This window comes from Egretta garzetta, unplaced genomic scaffold (genome assembly GCF_000687185.1).
Source record: "Egretta garzetta isolate BGI_Z169 unplaced genomic scaffold, ASM68718v1 scaffold850, whole genome shotgun sequence".
Lineage (NCBI taxonomy): Eukaryota > Metazoa > Chordata > Aves > Pelecaniformes > Ardeidae > Egretta > Egretta garzetta.
Window position 1 is genome coordinate 479838 of NW_009258486.1, and position 16461 is coordinate 496298.

A 16461-nucleotide genomic window follows, 5' to 3' on the forward strand; every position below is an offset into this window, starting at 1 on the left:
ATGACGTTCAGGTCTGAAGTTAGCTTCATTATTCACTGAAAGTAACATTCACAACAAACAGAGCCCTTTGTCTTGTGAGCAACGTTCTTACTATCTTGCCTAATTCAAGCTTCACAAGTCTTGTGTTTGGGTTGAGGAGCATTTCCTTTGCCATCCTCTTGATTTGAAGTTGTGTGTGTGCACTGTGATCCAAAAGACAAGGTGTCAAACTGACTTGGCAGGCATGGATTTCTAACTATGTATGTGCCTTGGAATGAAGAATTTCATTTGCTTCTTGCACCCTTCTTTCTCCCTTGTTTATCTGTCATGACTCTCTCACAGCCCATGTGCTCAACACTCAGTCCATAGGACCTGCGGATGCTATGCACTCCTGTGGTGTACACAACCGTGAAGTGATCTGCCTCTGTTACCTGCTTAGATTTATTCCCCAAGCAGGGAACAAAACAATAGGATGCACCAGGTTTGTTTCTTTTGCTCAAAACGCTTGGTCCTGAGAATTTGTTCAGAAAATATTTTTTCCCAAAAAATCTGTAACACATGCTTTTAAACCACAGTATAGGAATCTTGATAATTCCATGTTCTCCATGCTACATTTATTGGGTCTTCCATTGTGGATTCACTCACTAAGGCTGTGTATGTCCTGCTTCAGTCATCAAAAAGGGATGTGGTTCAGTCTTAGCCCTGACTGAGACAGCATTGAACTTTTGCTGTCCTGCTCTGCCTTGGTTTTTATCATCTTGCACTGCTGCAGATGACAATGCATACTGTGAATTCTCTAGATGTCTCATCTGTGGTTACGTACAATGCAGCAGACCCTTCATTTTAGGACCAAGTCCCACTTCAGATGTCTATTCTACAAAGCCAGGTGCGAAAGTCCTGATCACAGAGACCTTTTGCATGTAAGCAGGAGGCAAGATGAAAGGAAGTGAGAGGCAGAGGACACCAAAGGAATCTCTGATGGCCACACAGGTAGCACATGGTGAATCTAAGATAGGAACCCATGTGTAATTCCCAGAATAATATTTGATTCAGTACCATACACTCTCCTTTTATGTATGGTGTCTAAAGCGTCTAAGTTTTTCTTAAGATTCCCCTACAGAAATGTGATTTTAGAGGAGGAAAACTATTGCTCCTCTTAGCAAATTTTCAAAACAAGTCTCAGCATTCCATGAATGGATGCATATTTCCTCTACTAAGAAATACCTTATGATTTTTGCATGTTGAAAGCTGTGACCTTCTGTATAGAGTGATATCAGCTCCCCTGGTAACCCTGGATGAAGACAACATCTATTGGAAAAGAATTTGCAAAGCAAAAGTACAAGCATGATGTAGCAGCCATTTCTTGGCTCATTTAAAGTAGCTTATTTAATGTTTTACAGCTTTTTTTTCCTTGAAACTTTAAAAGTTATATATAGATATTGTTAAACTTTCAACTGGAACAAGCATTAAGGAGCATATCCTAGCTTTCATTTGGCTTCAGAAGCTATCTAAACTTTTTACACAGAGGTGAAGATTAGTTCAGACCCAATTCAGCAGCAGGAGAAACTATACTTTTAAAATATAGAAAAATATTTTTTTTCAGGATTAAACAGAAATCTAAGGGGAGTGACCAAATTTCACAATGTCCTGAGATACTATATACACACATATGTGTGTGTGTGGTTTTGTGCATATTGTACAATTTTGGAACAATATGTTGTGGAGGTGATTTTGTTGTGATGAAGGTCGTATCTTTTAACAGATGCTGCAATGTCAGAATGTTGCATTTCAAATCCAGTCCCTGCCACTGGCCTTGTGAAGAGTAATCCTAAGCCTTCATCTTCCCTCCTTCAAAGAGAAGATAATGAAACTGACCTCCTTTATAAAGTACTTTGAGATTTACCAATGAAAAGTACAGGAGAACAGCAAGAGAACTTTAATTATTTGACATAATTAAGAACTTAATGAAACTTAATGCCATGATGATGTAACATTTGCATTTTCTTTGGGTTTTCAGCGCTTTCTTTCCAGCTTAGCAAACTGGTCAAAGAGGCTGAAGGAATAATCTGTTGCGAAGAAATAAAGAAATAGATATATCTGCCTTTCAAAAAGTAATAGCAGTGTTAAATCATATTGCCTGAGGTCATAGCTCTCGAACCACTAGAGCCAAACTTTCACTTTCAGCATTGCTTGGCAAGCCTGTGAAGTCCCAGGCAGATTTGTGGGAATCCATAATAACGAAAAATGTAGCTGCAGCAGTTAATGCAGGCCTTCTTGTTTTAACCATAGGCAGCATCGGAGAGTGTGGAAAGAAGGGCAGGAACTTGGGCTCCTCATGGGACTCAGCCCCCCTCCTCGGTGCTAGCTGCTGAGGCTTTGCAGTGGTAGCTCTTCCCGTCAACTATGAGGGCTGCATCTGCTTCAGAATGGAAGTGGAGATTTTCTTGTTTTAAACCAGCAGCTGATGCCTGAAGGAAAATAAACAAATCTGCAGAGACCCGTGATAGAATCACAGAAGTTGGAACTGCTGATTTAAAAGCCTGATTCTCAGTAGGACTTAGGAAATCCATTCTCTGCACAAATAAAATTAGTCATGCAACTAAGATATCCCAAGATGCAGGGTAAGTTATCCATTACTAACTATGTTCTTGCCTTTAGGCTGCTAATTTGAGATAAGTTAATGCATTGAAAGTTCATTTAGCTATACCCATGTGAAAACACAGCCATGGCAGTCCGGAAATATTGTGAGAGAAAGGCAGGATGCTGCAAAATGGCTCGTGGGAAGATATTTGGCCCAACTCAGTGCTTTTTGACATTATGGGCAAGCTGACTTTGGCCTTTCCCAATCAGTTCCTTAGTATTTCTAGGTCTGCCTGTCTTTCTTCAAGGCAGTTGTAAAAGAACCAACTTGTTTCAGCCTTGGTCTCTGTTCATTGCTACACTGCTTGCATGACACAAGGCCTTTATTTGTTCTTTCTGACTTTCCTCTGAGGTTGATTTGAGGTCTGTTGGCCCTATGTATTTCTGTACCACAAGGGGATGGGATTACCTATATCTGCATTCTACCTAGTTGCAGGCAGGATGGAGCTCAGTGTGAGCAAATCTACCTTCCTACTCTATCTAGGACAGCGCCAGCTCTACAGGCTAGCAGGGAGGTACCTCAGCTAAGTGCTTAGCTCATTAGTCCTCACACTGGAATTTTTGGCAGAAGCTGGTTTTATTTAAACAAAGCCAAGGTTTTCAATATTATTTCGTCATAACTGGATTAGGCAAAAGGAGGCTTCAGAGATATTAGAGATAAAGGGTCTGAAACTCGCAATGTTATCACAAGGAAGGGAAACAAAACATTGTAGAGAGAAGAAATAGGCTACTTCTGGCACCACTACAGCTTTGTATTGTTTACTTACTTCTGTTGACTCTGCTTTGAGAAGTAATTTCAATTTCAAGATAATTAGAAAACTCCTAGAAATACCTTGCCAGGCAAAGGTCACTGTGTGTCAAAGCCCTAGAGATACCTTACAATACAAATTCGCAGGTCTGCAAAAGAGCAGCATTTCCTGAAATAGACTGGAATACTCTTGTTCATAAGCAGTATTATTTAACACTGATTTCGGACCTAATCAATTCACTTCCCTGCAGCAGCCAGTTTTGCCATCTTCTGAAACTGAGGCAGAGCTTTCTAACATGCCATTGCTCTAAAGTATTGAAATTGTGGGACAGAGAATTTATTTCACACCAAATGTCCCACAGAATGATGTGCTGCAAAGAGGAATTGATTACAGAGATGTCTGATCCCTCTGGGAAAGACAACTTTTAGCCATGGCTGGAGACTGTGAAGATAGTTTTTGACATACAAAATACTGAGAACACTTGGTAGTACTGCAATGCATCTGCTGGCCACCTTCAGATTTATTGCAGGACTTGCCTGCTTAAGGAAAAAGAATGTCATTTTAGGGGTGATTAAGCTTGTACTTTTCTATTGCTGTTTTAAAAATATTAAGAGTTCATAGGTATACTTACAGCTGTACCCCCCAGTTATGTAGGACAAAACCGCACAAAGACACTGTTCCTCCCCGAAGTGCTCATAGTCCTGTTTTCAGGTTTCTGAGTCCATTTCCCCTCTGTGTCCACTCTGTGCTGGGATGTTCTAACTGTGCTGCATTGATTGGGTGTGAAAGTAACTTCCAGCAGCTGTCTTCTTTTCTGGGCATCAAAACCTTACTGGGGAACAGGACACAGGACATATCTTGGGCTGATTTTGGTCTCCTGATTTTTGTGTAAGTTTGAATTCATGTGGCATGTTTGGGGAGGCATGTGGAAGCAGAAGGAGGAGGTTCAATAGGAATAAAGCACCACTTGAGAGTGTTCATAGGCCTCCTATGAATTCAGTATTGCTAACTCAAATTAAAGATGAATCCCATCTGAAGCTATGGCAGCATTTAATTATGATTTATCTGTATTGTAAATTCCCTTTATTCTTTAAACCTTAAATTTAACCCAAACCAAATTAAGTAACTGAAAATCCTTAATTAGCCAAAGCTAGTATGCTAGCCGAGCTTCAGTAGGGAGATTAAATCTGAAAAAAGGTGATCCCCTATTTAAATGGCTTGTGTACAGATTTGCTCCCAGCTTTGCTTACAAGTGTGGTTTCTGACTCTTCATGCTAGTAACAGAATAAGAACAAGGGGAAGGAATTTCCCACGTTGCGTAATTTTGCCCTAACTCTGTTGCCACCAACGTTACACTGTACAAACTGGGAGCCAAGGAGCTTCATCTCTGTAAGTGTGTGGTTTGTGCATCTAGTACTATGCGAGCAGCCACACAAGTCACAGCTGGTTCCCCCTGTCCAGGAATTCTCTTGGCAGAGAGGGGAATTTTCTAGGTGGCAATAAAACAGTTTAAAATCTCTGGAATAACCTTATGCTAGGAAGTGGGATGAGTTTGGAAGAGATTCTTGGAAGAAGATCATGCCTGTGGCTGGAGCTCTCATCTCCAGGGTACTGGGAGACATCCTGGAGGGACAGCAGTACGCCGACATACGGTGCTTCTGCACTGAGTGGTGTCCAATGTGTCTCCCCGTTTCCAGGGTCCGCACTATGTGCTCCTTTGCCCTCATCCTGTTCTCCCTATCAAACTGTCCTCCCAAGCAAAGCTCCACAGAGAGGCAAGACCTGCAAACTAGATTGGTGTTTCTTCAGTTCATTGGAAAATATTATCTGATTTGGTAGTTGGATACTTAAAATGCAAGATACAATCATGCACCCAGAACACAGAAATGTTACTTTTAAAAAATGATACAGTGACTAGTTTGTGGTTTTTATTTTATTTCCTTCCAAAATATACTTCCCAAAGTAGCTACATTTTGATGGCAAACAAAATGGCCTCAGTTTTCCCTTAGAAACTGTAGGAAAGAAAGTATGCATCCTCAACAGAGCCAGCTCTCGGCCTCACATCCCACTGGAGGCTGGAAAAGCTCCTGGGCTCTCAATGGCACAGCAGTCTCAAAGACCTAAAAATAAGTAGGAAAAACGCCACTGCTCCTAAGGGAGACCTTGTTGTGTACATGACTGTACACATGTTATTTATAAGATTGCTGCTCTGCCAGCCCCTCTGTCATCATGTCCTCCAGCTCTGGTTTTGCCTAAGTCAAACTTGTTGGTATTTGTCAGGCTGTTCAGGTCTTATTGGAGACTGGGCCCTGAAAACAAAGCAAGGAAATGCGTTTTCAACCATTTGTGCTGTGGTGCATGTTGCTTTATTTATGAAGCAGGAACGCTTCTTCTGCCATCAAGGCCATCTCATTCCTGGTGTTTAAATGTAATGTGGCCCGGTTGCCCACTTGAGGAACATGATGTTTTATTTGCATATCTCTCATGATATTTATTTGCACATTTCTCAGCAGCAGTAAGTGCTGCCTGACCCCTGTCCCCCTGAGGCGCTCGGCAGGGCTGGAGGAGTTGGGGGGAAAGGTGGTGCTGAGCCTGTCAGGGCAGGGAGGAAAGGTCCTTTCCTGGATCCCTTTTCCTGGATCACTATGGAGTTATTGAATACCTCATCTTCCAATATCAGCGCCATGGGAGACATGTTTCTTTGAAGAAAGGTGTGGGTTTTGCTTCCTTCTGATTAAGCAGGTTTTTAACTTCTAAGTGTCTTGGCCTAGTGGCTCACAGTTCTCTTTTCATGAGGAAAACTAAGTTTTTTCTGAAACCCGAATACATTAAGGGGGGAGGGGAGCAGTGCCTTTGTAATAAGGCTTGAATAACTGCACATCCATCAAATGCCTTGTTTTGTTTGATGTCAGTGTTCTTGTCCCATAAATTCAAAATGAACTATCACTACCTGGAGGTGTTGTGAAATGTTTAGATAGCAGTTGTATCCTGTACAAGTGATAGATGTACCTTTTAAGCTCAGGCAGTGTTCCTTGCACAGGAAGTGTCCCTGTGCTATGCCCTGTTCTTGCACCCTCTTACACCCTCCCCTCAGCCTCTGTTCTTGACCATCATCAGTGGTCACTATCTTCCAGTGGTATTGAAATGAGCAGGCCCTTGGTTCAATCCAATCCAATTCATCTAACAGTTTTCTTGTGGCCTTCAGAGAATTTAGGAAAATTCTTCCTCACTGGTTTCCTGGGGATTTCAGGAAGCTGAAACTGCCCCAGTTTCACAAACATTGCTGAAAGACTTGACACCAGCTCCCCGTTCCACAGGTGATACAAATGACATGGAGAAATCACTTGCTTGTAATGTGCTTGCTCATACTGCAAAGAGTATTTAAATGTAGAGGGTCCATAGTTTTTCAGCTCCAGAATTCTGGTCATAGGTACGTGGTCTAGTACATGGTTCTTATCAGGGGGGTGTCTACTCTTTCTGCTCTTTAAAGCATAAATGAAGTCTTGTTTATCCTACCATATAAAATGGCAGTGGCATATGACTGGAAGGGCAGTGGCAGCTTGAAAGAGATGCTGGTGCAAACTCTAGGATTCACTAAAACAAGTAGAAACCCAAAGCTGAAGTATGTAACGGTACTAGAGTTAATGTAAGTAAATTTCAAGAAGGAGACTGTTTAAGCAATATTTTGTGGTACCTCATGAGAAGTAAGATGAGAATGCCATTTAGGGCCATCTTTGGATTTCAAAATGCATAGTCAGAGAAAACTGCAATCGCATTGCCTAGTGAAGAAAGTAAAGTGCATAAGAGTACAGCAGAAGACAGCTACCCTTCCTTCAGGTGGAAATGCACCACAAAGAAGAATCAGACTCTCTGCTGGCAATGCTTTACACCTTTACCAAGAACAGGCAAGGGTGTAGCAACAGAAGCAGTCTGAGAGGAAAAAGAAAAAATTGCTGTCTCACCCAGCGAGGGGGTGAAGTCTTTGGAGAGGTTTGCAGTGATGTGAGAATATGCTTCCCCTGCCCAATGGCTTGGCTTGAGATTACACAGGCAGTGTTTTCACCAGTTCAAACTAACTTTCTTACCTGGACAGAGGTGGACTCGCATTAGAGCCACCGCAGGTATCACAGATGTTCCTGCGAGGGCTATGTGACTACGCCATTTACCTCCACTTAGCAATGTGCATTTGGTGGCATCATGAGGTTACCACAAGTGAAACATGCAACAGGGCTGAAAACCAGCTGAGCTACAAAACATTTCTTTCTTTCATCTGCAGTTTTGGTGTGTTAAATGAGTTGTGCATGTTCAGTTGCAGTTTGTTTCTTGAATTCATAGGTATGAGGTCCCACAGTTCATGTCTACTCCATGATCTAACCTAATATTTTTGCTAATATTACCTATATTATGCTTCTGTCTGACCAAATGTCTACTCATTGCTGGCACTCCCATGCTAATAAGCTCTGAATGTACTCACTACTTGGGTCCACCTTACACTGTTTTATGCCTTTAAAGATACTACTGTTGTTTGCATTGTTATGACTGCGGGGCTTGTTCCAGAATGACTGAATTTTAGAGTAATTGACAAAAAAAATCCAGTCTATTCTAACACTGGTTCTGTTGATCTTGTAGGAGTCATGGGATAGACATGCTCTTCCAGTTAGGTCTATTTGTGCTTGTATTTGTACAGTTTTCTTAAAGATTTTTGTAAGGTTTAATTCATTCTCTAGGACAAATATATCTGGTTAGTAGCATGGTGTCCCCATTACCACTCAGTCAGCAGTGAAAGAACTGATTTTCCAAAATTTCATAGAGTAAACAGAATACTTTAGGAAAAAAATGGGGGAAATTGCCCAGCTGGTAAAAAAACCTCTTTGAAGACCTTTGTAGGAGACTTTTTGGGGGTTTGTGCATATGTGTGTGTGTGTGTGTGCATGTGTAGTGATGAATAACTAAGCCTCAGAGAAGTAACCCAGACAGGTGCACAGGGCCCAGGATCACAAGCTTCTCATGCCTGGAGCTTCCTGGAGCTTCCAGCATCTCCACCACCCACAAAAGATTTCCAGACTGGGTCACAGTGAGACAGACTTTCTTGCCAGCAGACAACTTGTCCCCTGTTGTTTCTGCCTTGCACTGCTTGGATAATGTCTTTAGGGGAACGCGTAAAAATGATGGAAAACATGCTTTTCAACTTTTGTTTTCACTAGTCTGTCCCTGGATAGGGGAAAGGGTACTCAAGACTTGGGGCAGCCCTCACTTGCTTCAGAGATCTGGGACCTCCCAAGTGGGATATGATTTAAAGTGACATTTAAAAAAAAAAAGAAGGAAATGGAATGTGTGGGAATGACAAGGGGAAATTAAAAGCTCACATGGATAATTCAGGAGGACATATGAAAAAGCAGAAGAGAGATTTTATTAAATTAGAAAAATAAATAACGAATTAAATGTAAAGAGGCTTACAATCATATTACCATGCACATTACTTTCTGCAAAAAATTTGATTCCCTGTTTCAGGCTTCTTCCCTCAAGCCTCTTCACTCTGTAGATGGTGCCATTCACAGTCTGTGGTGAGGATCTGAGCCACTGGAGCCAATTTCAACTCCAAATCCAAACATAAGCAATGGCTTGTGAGTTTGCAATTCCTTTGAGGCTCACCCAACTCCAATTTTGCTTTATTCCTCCGGGGGAAGCATTTTCTCTTTGAAGCTGCAGTCCAACCCACTGCATTGCAGGATATAGGTTCAGGTTCTCCTTTAGGCTAGCCTGTCCTGGGACATCTTAGGCACTGCCCCTTCATATTACACTGATAGAGAAAGAGAGCTCTGATATATTGAAACTGTAAGTGATGAGGTGATGTTAGGAGCTTAGAAGGCTGGAAAACATTCAGTTCTCCGAGTCTCTCTGTCTAAATTAACATTTAAAATCAAAAGCATTGTGAATTAAATTAGTCCAGATGTGTGAAGGTGCAATATTAATGGTAACTTATCTTCCCTTTTTTTTTTCAGTGTAATCTTGGAATTATCATGAGAAAGTTGGTTACCAGAGGGTTATTACATGTACTGTTTTCTTGTTGTCATATGCCACAGGCAAAAACAACACTTTGAAGAGAATTGTTTCTTTCTGAGAACAAAGATAAACTACTGTAAACTAATTGCTAAGTTGCAGCACAGTAGGTAAAGTAGTGGAAAAGTACAGCATTAATGAGTTGTATGAAGTCATCTTGTCTGAAAAATGAGCTTGCTCTAATGGAATTGATGGCCAATTAGGAGAGCTTTTCATGTAGTTGTACACATGGATCTCACAGTGTTGTATTAATGCAAAAGGCTAGCTCAACCTTCTGTGGACTGACTTCTAAGTGAACAATAAAAATGTGAAAAAAGGACTAATCCATGTTACTGTCCCAGAGAATATTGGAGAGGTAAGCAGGCTACTCAAAGCTGAGTAGGCAAGAGAGGTGTAAAACCAAACACCCTGGCAGCCAAAGAACCGTAACTTTATCCTGGACAGGACAATAGCCCTTATTTAATTTAATACAGATGTGAACCTCCAAGAGCCTTTGTGACCACCATACTTCCATGTCCACCAGTACATAATAATCCTTGATAAATGTCTGACTGGGTGAGCAACATGGTTTCTTAGTTGGGCAGAAGTTGTGGCTGAAGGCAGAGAGCGTTTGTATCTCTCTTTTTTTTATCTTCTCTGTCTTCTGTGGAGAAAGAGATCTGTAGTGTTCTGTTAAAAGTATTTGGACAGAAGGAAAGATTGTCAGAGTAGACAGTCCAATTTAAAACTTCATTTTAAAATCAACTTACGTTTTTATGGGTTTAATCCCTGAATTTTCTGAGATTTTCAGAATAAACTTTATGGATTTGAAAGTTTCTGTTCTCAGTTTCCTTGATGCTGTGAAGTTAAATTTAACTGTCATAAGTGTTCAAACTAAAGGGAGATGTGGACAAGGTGTGCCCGTCCTGTGTTTTCCATTCACTTTTGATGACTATCTCTTCGTGTAACTTTTTATAGACACATATGGAGAAAACATTGACTCTGTTAAAGCTAAATGAGTAACTTCACTTGAGGATGCTTGAATACATCACGGTTCACACAGGGCAACATCTTCAGAAGTAGGTAGTGATTTTTGAATGGTTAAAGGCATGATTTTCAAAAAGCAAGTGCTGAGTTCCATGAGGGGAAACTCTACCTTGTCTTCAGCCTTCAAACTATCATCATTTTTTGGAACCTAAGCTGCAATAACTATTTTCATGGATCTTGTTGCTGTGGATTTTCATCTTGCTTCATTTCTATTTTTGCTTTGTAAAACAATGGACTAATTTGAAAAAAGTAAAGATTTTTTTCTTTTTAGATCAAATTCTACTAATCAAATCAAAATTCTCTCATTTTTAGGAGGTTAGACAGATTATTTAAAAGCAAAGCATCTAACTTTTCTGTCTGACCTCCTGTTGTCGAGGGGCTACAATGGAGCCTAACACTATTTAGGACGAAGACTCTTGCTGATTCTTTCACGGCCTTGACAGAGCATCTGGGACTAATCAGATAATTTGTTTGGTTGTCACTGACCTCCCACTGAAGTGTGTGCTGAGAGCAAGGGGTCATTTCACTATCTGTTGATATCTTTAGAAACATATGATTGTTCATCGAGTTTTACTAAGGCTGGGCTTTCTCCCAGTTCTAGGCTCCACAGTTCTGTTAGATATCAACAAACTGTGCTTAATAGTAGTATTTCTACACACTGCCTTTCATCCAAAGAAATCAAAGTATTCAGAAATGAATTAAAGTTTTGCAATACTTGCTGGCATAAGTCCTGTAAGATTTGTCCTGTTGTAATTAAGGCAGATTTTGATAAATTGGGACCCTTCATCAACCCCCAGCTATGAGGCCCAAATAGTTCTACTAGGATTTTTGGCAAAATCTCTGAAACTATGAAGGTTTCGTCTTAAAACTCTCCTCCACCTCAACATGTTATTCTATGCAGTATTCTACTTTATGCCACTTCTAGAACAGGCAATAAATGAAAACTATCACCCTTGCTGTCTTGTCTTTGGATGTGGCAATATATCGCCCTCTGAGCTTACCCAACCACACAATTATCCCTAAATTAAAAAAGAGAGAGGGAGAGCAAAGAAAAGCAAGAATGCAGAGTGGGTGGGAATTGGCCGTTAGGAAAGCAGCTGGCATATTAAAACCAGACAACTGAAGATGGAACGACACACGGGTGCTGCCTTGCCAAATCCCTACAGGGGGGAAAATGCCAACTAGATTTCAATGAATAAGCAATTAACATTATATTAGATTACTGCAAATAAACACTGATTTGGTAAGAAGCCAGGCAAATCATTAATATGAAGAACAGGGGGACCCAGATGGGGTAATCTGTGAAAGCTCAAACCAAAGCCATCCTGTCCGGACTGTCAGTTTTACAAAATCAGTATGAGGGTCAGTCAATATCTGAATGTTGTTGGTCTAAATTCATGTGGCCAGATGCTCCATATAGGTGAATTAGCAAGTATTTTAATTAAATTAGTGTAAGTAGGCTGATTTCCACCAGTGGACCTCTCTCTAGAGGCTAAACGTGCCTTTTCTGGTTAAATACTATTGCTAGTTAAACTTCTAATCGCTTTCAAAAGTATACGAATAAAACAGAAAACAAAGGAAACACAGAAAGGTGTATGGATGGGCAGCCTGGAGAGCAAGATCATGGGGACAGAAACAAAATAAATTGATGCATGCTGTCAGGCACTGCCCAATACTACAGCCCTGCTTCAGTTTGGAAGACGGGGGCATCTGAAGTGAGATGATGGCAAGGGGAATTTAGTGCTGACGTTCTGGGTTGAATGCATTCCTTTCTCACTTCATATCCCACTCGAAACCTTTTTCCTCACCAGTGTGGACAGGAAATTCTGTTTTCAGTTCTACCAGAAATCTGATGTTGGAAGGTGATCAAATGGCCCCAGGAGCTGGTCACTGGGACAGCTATCTACTTTATTGCTGTCCCCATGCATTGATTGAGCCCTGGGGGAGGAAGGCTATAGAAGAGAGATGCTGAAGTTGGATGAGCCAGCTCTTGAAAATGAGATTTATCACTTGGTGCAGAAAAGAAGTTTCCCTCCATTTTCTGGGACTAAACAGGTTGGCCAGGGAAACAGCCAAAAAGTGCAAGCCCATTTTTTGATCAGTAAATGGGTCTTTCAGGTGCTGTGATAAAGATTTTATCAATGTATGGCCCTTTTAGGTGAAGAACTTTACTTTCATTTTGAGCATATAATTGAGTTTTGAAACAAGTTCCACATACATCCTTTGATTTTAAGTATTTTCTTTCAGGTTAGGGAGAAATGACACTGAGAATAACAGGCTTTTTATGCTAGAAAACACATCTCAGTTCACCTCGAGTAGGGGCTCTGATGTTTGATGCTCTTTACATATGGAATGTGGCTGCCCCTATGTTGGTGGCCAAGAATGGAGGCCATGCAATGTAATTTATGCTAAATAATATTGCATCAAGATGTCCACTGTTTTTGTTTGGTTCCTCTTGAAGCAGTATCTCCTCCTGTTTCCGCAGGAAATGCTGCATGGACATACTGAATAGCGTTGCTCCAGCTTATATTGGCCTTCAAGTCACCAGGTTTAATTTGGCTTTGACTTTAATTTATCTAGCTATTTCATTTTACATTCCCCTTTCTTCAGAACCGAGGCTGACTAGAACTGTGGGAAAGAAGGTTGCATCAGCTTAATAAAACTTCTATGATGAAGTGGTGCAATTTTTTGGTTAGGCAAGATTCAGGTACATCAGGTTGGAAATAGGCAAGGGAGGGGAAAAAAAGACATTTCACATGGCTTTCAGAACATTTGCTGCAGTTATTCTAGTACTCATTGGAATGTTCTCAATTTATTAGATTGTTTGCTTCCTCCTTCTCCCTGCCTTTTCTGAATCACAGAATAAAAAAAATACGTGTCTGTTACTATAGTACCTTGAAGCCTGATGTTGGCTTTGCTAGGTCATGGCTGAACACGTAAGAAAAAGATGCTTCCTATTTCAAAGCTTTTGCTGCCTGATCAGATTCTATTACAAAAATGGAATTCCATGCTCTGGCAGAAAAACAGTCTTTGGTTACAAATGTGAGAGGTCATGAATTTTTCTGGGAAACATCTGTCTACAGGAAATTTATATTTCATGAAAACCATAATTTTTTTTCATAAAACTCATTCAAATTTATCTTTCATTTGAAAAAAAAAAGGAGTAGATCTTCTAAAGACGCATACTAACTTTTTACTAAGAACTGTAGTCATTTTTGCAAGTGATTACACTAAAACTCTGCTAGTGTAATATTTCTATTGAATTGAAAAGTTTTGAACCTTTTTAAAAAGAAATTGTAAAAGTTCCCTATCTCTCCTGACTGAAGACAGGGAGAAAACATTTCAGCTGGGAGTGTGGGGACTCTATAAAAATATTTTTTTCTGTCCTTTTTAAGCAATCCTTTGACACTGAATGATCATAATGCATCAGAAAGCAACAAAGTTTTGTCCTACTGTGATCATATATGGATATAAGTGAGATGCTGAAAAAAAAAAAGTGAAAAATTTTGGGCAGATAAGAAAGAAGGGCTTATAATGTTAAAAGTCTCTGATTTATTGGCAGCAGTATCCATCAGTTTAAGATATGACGTCTCTTATAAGCCTTGTACTATGGTATCAGAACAGGAAGTATTGGTTGTGCCAGCTCCCTAGTTTTTACAGCTTTACTCATTGAGAAGAGCTTCCCTGAAATATGTTAGAATGTATAAAATATATTAAATATTGCAATTTTTCTTACCACCCATTCGGAAGTAACTGGAGTATCAGATATTAATCCAGGATTGTGTCTGAACGTGAGTTATTCACTGTGTAGCACAGACTTTCTAGGTTTGCTACTCACCAACGTTCATGGCCTAAGATAGTTTCTTTTTGAACACCTGATGTTGTTGGATATTTGTCATATCAGTGAATTGAACAAGTTTGTTTTCATCTTTGACAACATTTTATATGGCTCATTCAAAGGAAGCAGAAGAGCTAAAGAACTGCAAAAACTGCTGAGTTAAGACCTGTCTTTGAATTAAGCATTGTGGAAAAGTTACTTTACATAGAGGTATGCCACTACTGTGGCCTGCCATGACAGAAAGGTTAGTATTGTGCAAATGCATAGCAACAGCTTGTAAAAGAAAGGAAGAAACGAACAATGCAGATGAACCTGACATTTTGAGCTACCCCAGAACTTAAAATCTGGATGTTGGTGAAATCATATCAGTGTAAGAAATTACGCTTCCTTTACCCCAACATGCTTGTTGCCATGGCTACATTGCATTGCATTTTCAATCTTGGACATTCTTTCTTCTCCTAAAGTTTTAAAAAGATGACTGTACTGAATCACAAAAAAAGTCCATCGAGCCCAGTAATCTGCCTCTGGCAAAGGCCCAAATGGCAGTACCTAGAGGATTGGTATTTTCCTGTAATCTTTTTCTGGTCTCCAACAATTCAAGGATATTCCTAGACTGGAAGTGCATTGTGTTTTTTCTGTAATGCTCAACAGATTTGCCTTCTGCAAACTTGTCCTACCTCTCTCCTTGAATCCATGCAAACTTGTAGCATCTTCAATATCCTCTGACACGGAGCTGTACAACATAATCATATATGGTGGCTCTTCACCCCATCCTCTGTTTGCTCTGAAACTGTCATGTCCTGGTTTCCTTTCACACCCTATAGTTTTTGTCGTATACTGAAGAAGCATTAAAAAAAGGATGTGTGGCCCAGTGCTTGGGAGAGAATAAATGTGGATTTGGTTTCCTGTGATTCCACAAATTTTCTGTATGGCCTTGGCTGGAGTTGTTCAGCCTAAAATAAGAAGAGGGGATATTATGAGAGTCTTCAGCCATCAGAGGGGGGGATGTAGAGAAAATGGAGCAACGTTCTTCTGAGAGCTTTAGAGCAAAAGCAGGGAGGGGCAAAAGACACAAGTTTTAAAAATAGAAATTCTGACCAGATAAAAACATTTTTTTCACCAAGGTGCAGTCAAATCCTGATGTAGGAGCCCCAAGAACCTATGGGGTGTCCACCCTTGGAGTTATTCAAAACTTATCTGAGCCTGGAGCAACCTGAGCTGATTGGCACTGCTTTAAGCAGAAGTTAGACTACAGCCACTTGAGGTCCCTTCCAATTTAAATTGCTCTCCAGTAGAGCGAATCTAAAGTATTTGATGTCTCTGTGCCTCAGCCTATATAATAAGGACACTTCTCTACCATTGCTGAGTGCTATGAAGTGAAAGAAATACAGTAAGCAGTTCAAACACCTGGCAACAGATGACATGATGCTGTCACTGGTTCAGTGTTTAGAAGAGGTCATAGACTTGAAATCTCAGAGGGGTTTGAAAACCATGCTTAATACCTCCCAACGAGTCAAGTTTTCATCCAGTTTCTACTTCGTATTTGTTTAGGTGGAAATTCTGGCTTGGGCTTTCCCTAGAGGCTTCCTCTGCTGTTGAATCCATAGTCACATGAATCCTTCCCATTCATTCATTTCCTTTGTGGACCCGAGGGAGACCACTTAACTCAGCATTACCCTCTACATATTCAGTACAACAACAGTTTTGGCTTAAGACAAACTGACAAATTGAGCAGTTTATGGAGGACTTTCATGTATGATCATTGCTGTGCTAGTCTGGTTCCCTTTATTTCTTTTCTCATGTCCATGAACAGCGATGGGTCACCAGCTCGTTAGATCATTGCTTTTAGCTGTTAGGAAGTGTCCTTTCTCATAGGTGGTAAATAAATGCCTTGCTCAAAACTAAACTGCTTGGTGGTTTACCATTTGGAGAGGAACTTTCTTTATAACTTGACAGGGATCTCGAGGTTTTTGTTCATCTTGTCATGCTAGCTTCTAGCCTGAAGAGCTGGTAGCCACTTTGCCTGTCCAGAGGCCTCCTGAGGACTGATGCTTACTGTCCTGGCTGTAAATAATGCACACCAGCACAAGGAGGCATGTGTGAAGCATGGTAGCATGTGGGCAATAGGAAGCCAGACTAGACCACCTTAAATCCTTAATCTTACTGGGT